The following is a 7,206-nucleotide window of genomic DNA, read 5'->3' as shown; positions in this document are numbered from 1 at the left end:
AAGGTGACAAAACAAGTAAAGAAAACTTAAAGGAGTAAATTGTGTCCAAATTTGTAGACCTTTGCTTAATTTAGACCCCTTAGCTGGGCATTCTGTTTGCCTGTAGTGACCATTGTGTTTATGTAATTGACGTAGTTTGAGATAAACACAGCTGCTTGTTGAATGTCTGCCCATTCTTTAAATGTGTAATTTCTGGAGCAGGAGTGGGTATGAATTGAATAAGAATCACAGTCTGCCACATGAAACGCTGAATAATTCTATTTCCTAGGTGGAAATTGACTTACTAGACCCAACCCTGTAGAAGTTTAAATTTCATCATGTGTGATAAAAATCTGCCATTCTCCGTTTCAGTAGCGAGTTCTTTGACTGTAATAAACAGAATAATTGTTGGGGTGCTGTTTAATGAAAAATGCTTTTTTTTTGTTTCTTTAGTCCTTCCAATGGAGCGGAAATTTTTCATTCCACAAATGGATTTTTTTTTTTCCTTTAATGTTGGGTTATCAAGCGTGATGGGAATGACCAGCTGATAGAATTTATTGCTTAGTTTAAGTCTTTCAACTCGAGTACTGACAGTGGGGAAAATAATCCCCTCTAGTTATTAAAAAGACCGTTTGATTTTGCAATATAGCTTTGTTGAACCATTTCTACTCGCGTATTACTTGCACCTGGAAGCACAAGGAGGCTACACGGCTACACCTTAACCCGTAAAGATGGAATCAACCTTGCGGAGCTGCTGTTACAGCTCCTGTACCGCACCACTGTTGTAGAGTCAGATGCTGGAAACACTGGTGCCTTGCTGCTTGATTTAAGTGCAAACCTTGTGTTCTTTAGAGAATAAATCTGTGCTGTATGTTTGCAAATATTCAGGGAAGGCTGAGGTCCAACATTGTTTTCTGAACTCCTGCTATCTTAGTATGACTTTTAGAGCTTTTTCCTTTTACAGGTACGTGCTGTCGTGTTGTAGGAGATTTTTTTTTTTTGTATTTGTGACTAGTTATCTAAAAATATGGCTAATTTCAGGTGGACTTAAATAAAATACGTTTATAGTATGCTTTTCTTAGATTAATCTTCCTCCCACTTGGATTTACGTACTCTGTGGTATAAGGATACAAAAGTCCATGAAATGTCTTTCAGATCACTTAAAAGGGACGTTTTCAGAAACAAGCAAATTACTATAAACTTGCAGTATGTATATAACAAGACTTTATCCTAGAAGTGTAACAGCTGTCCATATGTATTGCTAATGTATTTTCAAATGGTCGGTTCCTGAGGTTAGAGGACCAGCATATATTGCTAGTACATGCTGCATTTTGAAGATTTATGGCCAGCATCCAAGGCGATGCTGTGTTGACATTTACTTTGTGAGAGCATTCCTTCCAGCATCCTTTTGCTTTATGGCCTTTTAAGAAACAGTATCCAACCTGTCTACCAAGAAGTATAAACGGAAATTTGGCAAAGTATGTGATTTTATGCATTGAATCTTACCCAGAAGGTGTTTTCTGCAGCTTTTTCTGTCTGTATGACTTCTAAAGAAAAGGAAGGGAAGAAACTGTCTCATTACAAGTATCCAGGTCTGTGAAAAATCTTAATTTACCGAAGCTGCAGAAACAGACATTCCTTCATAACTATTTTCATTGTAGAAAATACAATTCAATACCTAAATTGTGGACTGGGATTCACTTGTTGTTAAGGCTATATATCCTTCATACCCGAGTTTGCTGTGTTTCTCATATTAATTATGTATATTCCTAGTTAACAGTTGTACTTTGTTTTCATGCACAAGGAGCCAATCTCTTGCATTTCCACCTGGTTCTTGGTAGAAACACACACTGACCTCAGGTATCATTTTAATGTTCCTCTGTACTGCAATAATCTTTGATTTCTTTATGCATGTTTTAATATTAACAGGTTTATGTTGAAAGCATGTGTTAAGTACCTATTTTTTTGTATTTTTAGGTTCGTACCAGACTGGACATAAATCATAAAATCTGAGATTTCTTTAATGCACCCCCAATGAGTCCTGACTACATATAGTCCAGAGGGGCTTAAAATGCTTTTAAGGTTTTGGTTATGATTTCATAATTCATTTCTAGTTAAATATATGAATATGGTTTTACTGAGGGAAATATTTTGTGTTGCTGTAATCTTAGTTGTTGGAAAGATATTTCTTAACCTCAGATTTTAATTCATGGTGCTGCTATATTTTCTGAAAGCTGGTTTGAAATCCTGCAGGTACCGTGAGGGTAAAATACTGACAAAATTTGCAAATTTTTTTGCAATTTAGGGCAATATAAAAGGAAAATAAATTTCCTTTACCTTAATTCATTCTCCTTTATATATGGAGCGAAGTTGAAGAAATGCAAGAAATAAGATTTGATAAAAACCTTACTGCTAATATGCATTTAATACTAAACTAATGAAACAGTTTTGCTGCTTCTCTGTCAGATGTGAAGAACATAAATTTGTTTTTTTAAAAAAAATCACCTATTTAAATTGCAAATTTTGGAACACTTGCCCTTTTTTTTAAATAGTGCAATTTGAAGCGTATAGCTTCATAGTAGGTATAGCTGTAATGTAAGGTAGGAACACTACTGGAATTACTTAGCCTGTAATGCAGTTTCTGCACGTTCAAGTGGAGTTTGGCGGTCTCTATTTTGGCACATGTAAAGCTGCTGGAATTGGAGTATTGAGGAATGCTCCCCAAGACCGGGGATAAAGTTGACCCTGTGAACCTCCTTGTACTAGAAAGTATTACAAAGCAGTGAGCTGGAGCTTTCTCTAAGCTCAAAGTGAGGGGAGCTGGACAAATTCCCCTGATATATTTAGGCAAGCCGGAAATAGAATACAGTTCTCTACCAGAATTCTCATCAAAGCTGTTTTATGCTGTGTACCTTACAGGAAGGATATGTTTATATTTTCTCTGTATCTCATTAGAAGATGAAAAACATGGTTTATTATCTGTTCTTTTACTCTGGTATTTATGAATCTTCAGATTAGTAATTGCATTTAGCTAAGACTTTCAAAAATGGCTTGCTGGTTTAATGCTAATAGAACTAAAATGTGACTTTTGGCTTTGAACTAAACAAACAACAAATAAAACCACAACAAAAAAACCCCACACCGAACAAAACCAGATTTAACAATATCAAGTCACGTTGCTTTCTCCAAAAGGAGCAGCTTTAACGACACTCTAGTGTATTCTAGGAGTGAGCTTGTCACTGATTGCTTTGTGTTTAAACTGTGAAAACACCAGCTAAAATACATAGATTTATATCTATATCTAGATATAGATGTCTGAGTCCCTCTGGGTACATGATACTCGATCCAAATCAGCCAATGCTGAAATGCAAAGATAAACTTGAGAGGCATGTTTGCCAGCCTCTCATGGACACAAAGATGAATGTTCTTGAAGTTTGAAACGTGTTTTTTTTAATTGAACCTATGATACTCTGAACAGTCTATGATTTATATGTATGGATTAAAATGCTTTGTGTTTTCTAGCCTGAATATGCTCTGCAGTGTGGCATCTAGTCTTATTTTCTACTGTTGACCGTAATGTCATGTTGTATGTGGCAACGTTTGCCCATCTACAGAATGTATATGAACACTTAAAATTCATGTGAAAACATACTTGGACAAAATGTTGAACTGGTAGCTATATTCAAAAAAGCCTTTGAAGGTCATAAAATTATAGTTAATGTTTGGTTTTGCTTTCTGAATCTCTTCTAGAAGTGAGGATGAAGTGGTTAGTCCTTGGGTTTAAGTTAAAAACAGATTTTCTTAGAAATCAATGCAGTCCAAAGTGTGCTTATTTCCTTTAGAGATTTACTTAAACATCTTATCCTCTTTCTTCCCAGCTCGTAAAACCTCATTGCCAATTATAAGCCAATATTGTTGGAAAAAAAAATAATTAAAAAATTCTCCCAAGGATGCTCTGGCTTTAGTAGCACGAGCAGGAAACTGGGAGTAGAAATCCCGGTGTATGGGGCTCTGAATCACAATGGTCTAGTCAAACTTCTCCCCTGAGCTCTGTTTTTTCATCCTGTCTGTTCTACCACGTGCCCTGGCAGAGCAAACGGTGCTGGGGTTGGTGGTGCTGCAAGTTGTGTGCGAAGCAACATGATTTACTGGTGTGAGCCTCACCTCCACGACAGGCAGCTGCACTGTCATGTACACCAAGGTCTGTGAATCTGGTCTTTAATGTACATAGTGACACCTACACAGTGCTGTGTTCTAGGGGTGCTGTAGAAACAAGTGTGGTAGAACTGGAAAATAAACTTTGCAAGTCTAAAATTAGATTCTAAATGGGTTCTTTTTTGTGTGTAGCACATAGTTTCCTACTTTGAAGGCTTCTCCTCATTGTTATAATTTCAGATTATAAGTTTGGGGGGCCCAGTTCTTACAGTTGTGTAAGTAAGTACCTCTACTGAAATCAGTTGTGTTGATGTGAATGAAATCAGGGCCTTAAATCATGAAATCAGGTTTCTCATAGTCTGTTGATCAGTCTTGAGTCTGTCAGCTGCAATTTAATATTGAAATGAGCTGCATGTTTTACACATTTTCTGTGTTGTTATTCATAGTTCAGTATGTTCCAGAATAGATTCTTGCAGTGGCCACACACCTGCTTCAATTTATTTTCAAAGCCAGCTATTTAAATGTAAGTCCACAGATTACTCGTCAGGATACAAGTAAATTTTAAAATAGAATATTTTAATAGCTTTGCCCCAAAATCACAGATTTATCAAGTGTATTTCTGCCTTTTTGGGTGTCTTGCACATTTTCATTTTCTTCCTTAGCCTGTTCCTATGGGAAACTTGCTGAATTTTGCCTGAACCATTAAACCTGCCCCTGAAAGCTTTTATGTTCGGTTTTAAGTGAACTTTACTATTTGAACGTTACTTAGCAGTGCTCAAAGCAGAAAAGCTGAATGTAAAATATAATCAGATGCTGCGATTTCATTGACTGTATCTCTAAATTTCAGTACAGTTCAGTTTTAATGGTACTAAGGAAAAGCTGGCAAGAGTTGTGATGCAAGGTCGAAAATTCAATGTAAGAACGTATAGATTGGGCATGTGGACAACAGGACAGTATGAATTGCGGCATAGTTAGGTTTCATGTGGCTGTGTACAGGTATTACAGATTATTTGTGGAAAAAGAAAAAAATGCCTAACAAATGTGGCAAACTTGAAGGTCAGGTTCAGCAAATGAGCCCTGGGCACAATCTTTGAGCATTCTCGTATTTCATATGTACCCCCATCTCCAAATCTGTGAAATTAAGTCTTAAAACTACTCCGATAACCTGTTGTCAGTACCTTAGCTTGAAGATTATTCAGTTGTCCTAGGAGTACTAGCTCTTAACTTTTAAAACTAAAACCTGTGTGTTTCGTGACCTGATTCTTAAAGAAAACAACAATCAGGTGGTGTATGTATTGCTTCACTGTAAATGTACTGCCCCGAAATACCTGGTGTTAATGGATATGACTCCAGGAACCTTTCGGAGCGCGTGTGCAGGTGGTTTTCTCGTGAGCCTGGCGTGGTGCAGGTTCCTGTCGCTGTGCTGCCCGCTGTCCCTCCTGCCTGTGCCCCCTGGGTGCTGCTGCTGTGGTTTTACCCCACACACTCCTGATGCTCACACAGAAATGCCAGTTGTGGTCCAAATATCACTGTGCCCGTCACACATCTGCTTGAAAATGCCACATGCAGCTGTTGAGCCGTTCCCTCAGCAGCATAGCAAACTTTACTTTTTTTGTTTTTATTTTTTTTAATCTACACCAAGAGCCAAGGAATCTTTACCGGCTAACACAGCTTTTGGCCCTGGTACCGAAGGCAGGAGTCCAGGGGTGCGCAGGCCAAATCACTTCAGCTGGAAGGTATTGTGCTGCTGTTTATTTTGGAAGCGCAGATGCAATATATTCTTGTGTTCAGCGTTTGGGTGTCACCAGTTCCCAGGAATTAAATCTTGGCCTGATGTAAGTGGAAAATATCCATACATTTTGGTGAACAGAGCTAGTTATAAATGCATTAGTGTGTGTTCAGGATGGGATTTGGCTTAGGTGGAAATAAAACAAGTGTTGACTTGTCTGCTAGTGGTGATTTCTGTGGGGTTTTAGGTACCTGTGCTATTTCCAGTGGGATTTAAGTGCTCCCATTGCCTTCTGCTGCTGTTGTCCTGTGCTTCCTGAAGGAATTGTCAATGGCTTACAAGTTTGTCAGAATTACACAAACATCACAAAGGTGATGTCTGAGAGTGCCATGAAAGGAGCGGGCTGGGGAGTAGGAGCCTGGGAAGAGGAAGAGATGGATAGGGGTGAATTGAAATACCAGCGCTGTTTGGAAAAGTGGGGCGGGGGGATGAAAGTGGAGAAGGCTGGAAGTGGAACAAAATCATAGATTAGAACCATAAAATAGTTTGGGTTGAAGGGACCTTCAAAGCTCCCCCAGTGCCCCCCCTGCCATGAGCAGGGACATCTTCACCAGCTCAGGTTGCTCAGAGCCCCGTCCAGCCTGGCCTGGGATGTCTCCAGGGATGGTTCATCCACCACCTCTCTGGCCAACCTGGGACAGGCTCTCACCACCCTCAGTGTCAAAAATGTCTTCCTCATGTCCAGCCTGAATCACCCCTTGACCTATTTGCAACAGGCCCTGCTAAAAAATCTGTCCCCCTCTTTCTTACAGGCCCCTCTTAAGCGCTGAAAGGCTGCAATAATGTTTCCCTGGAGCTTCTCGTCACCAGGTTGGACACCCCAACTCTCTCAGCCTGTGCTCCCAGAGCTGTTCCAGCCTCGGATCATCTTGGTGGCTCCTCTGGCCCCTGTCCAGCAGGTCCGTGTCTGTCCTGTGCTGCGGACCCAGGGCTCCGGGTGGGGTCTCACCAGAGCCGAGGGGCAGAATCGGCCCCTCCACCTGCTGCCCGCAGCCACGGGGCTCAGGTCGGGAAGGGAACGGGTGAAGCCTCACCATGGACGCGTTGCCTTTGACAGTCTGTGTTCATCGCGGTAACAGGGAAACCCTGCCGCTCCCCTCGCCCGCGGAGGAGCCAGGCCCGGCCCGCCGACCGTGCGAGCCCCGTCTGCAGGCCGGGGGCACTGGCAGCACCCCGGCCGGGCGGCGGGGCGGCCCCCGGCGGGCACGGGCGGCGGGCCGGGCAGCGCCCTCCGGCCGGTTGGCGCGCAGGGCGCGGCCGCGGCGCCTGTGAGGAGGCGGCGG

This window comes from Streptopelia decaocto, assembly GCF_964273445.1.
Source record: "Streptopelia decaocto genome assembly, chromosome: 5".
Classification (NCBI taxonomy): Eukaryota; Metazoa; Chordata; class Aves; order Columbiformes; family Columbidae; genus Streptopelia; species Streptopelia decaocto.
The sequence above is the reverse complement of the archived record's forward strand: the minus strand, read 5'-3'. Positions refer to the sequence as shown.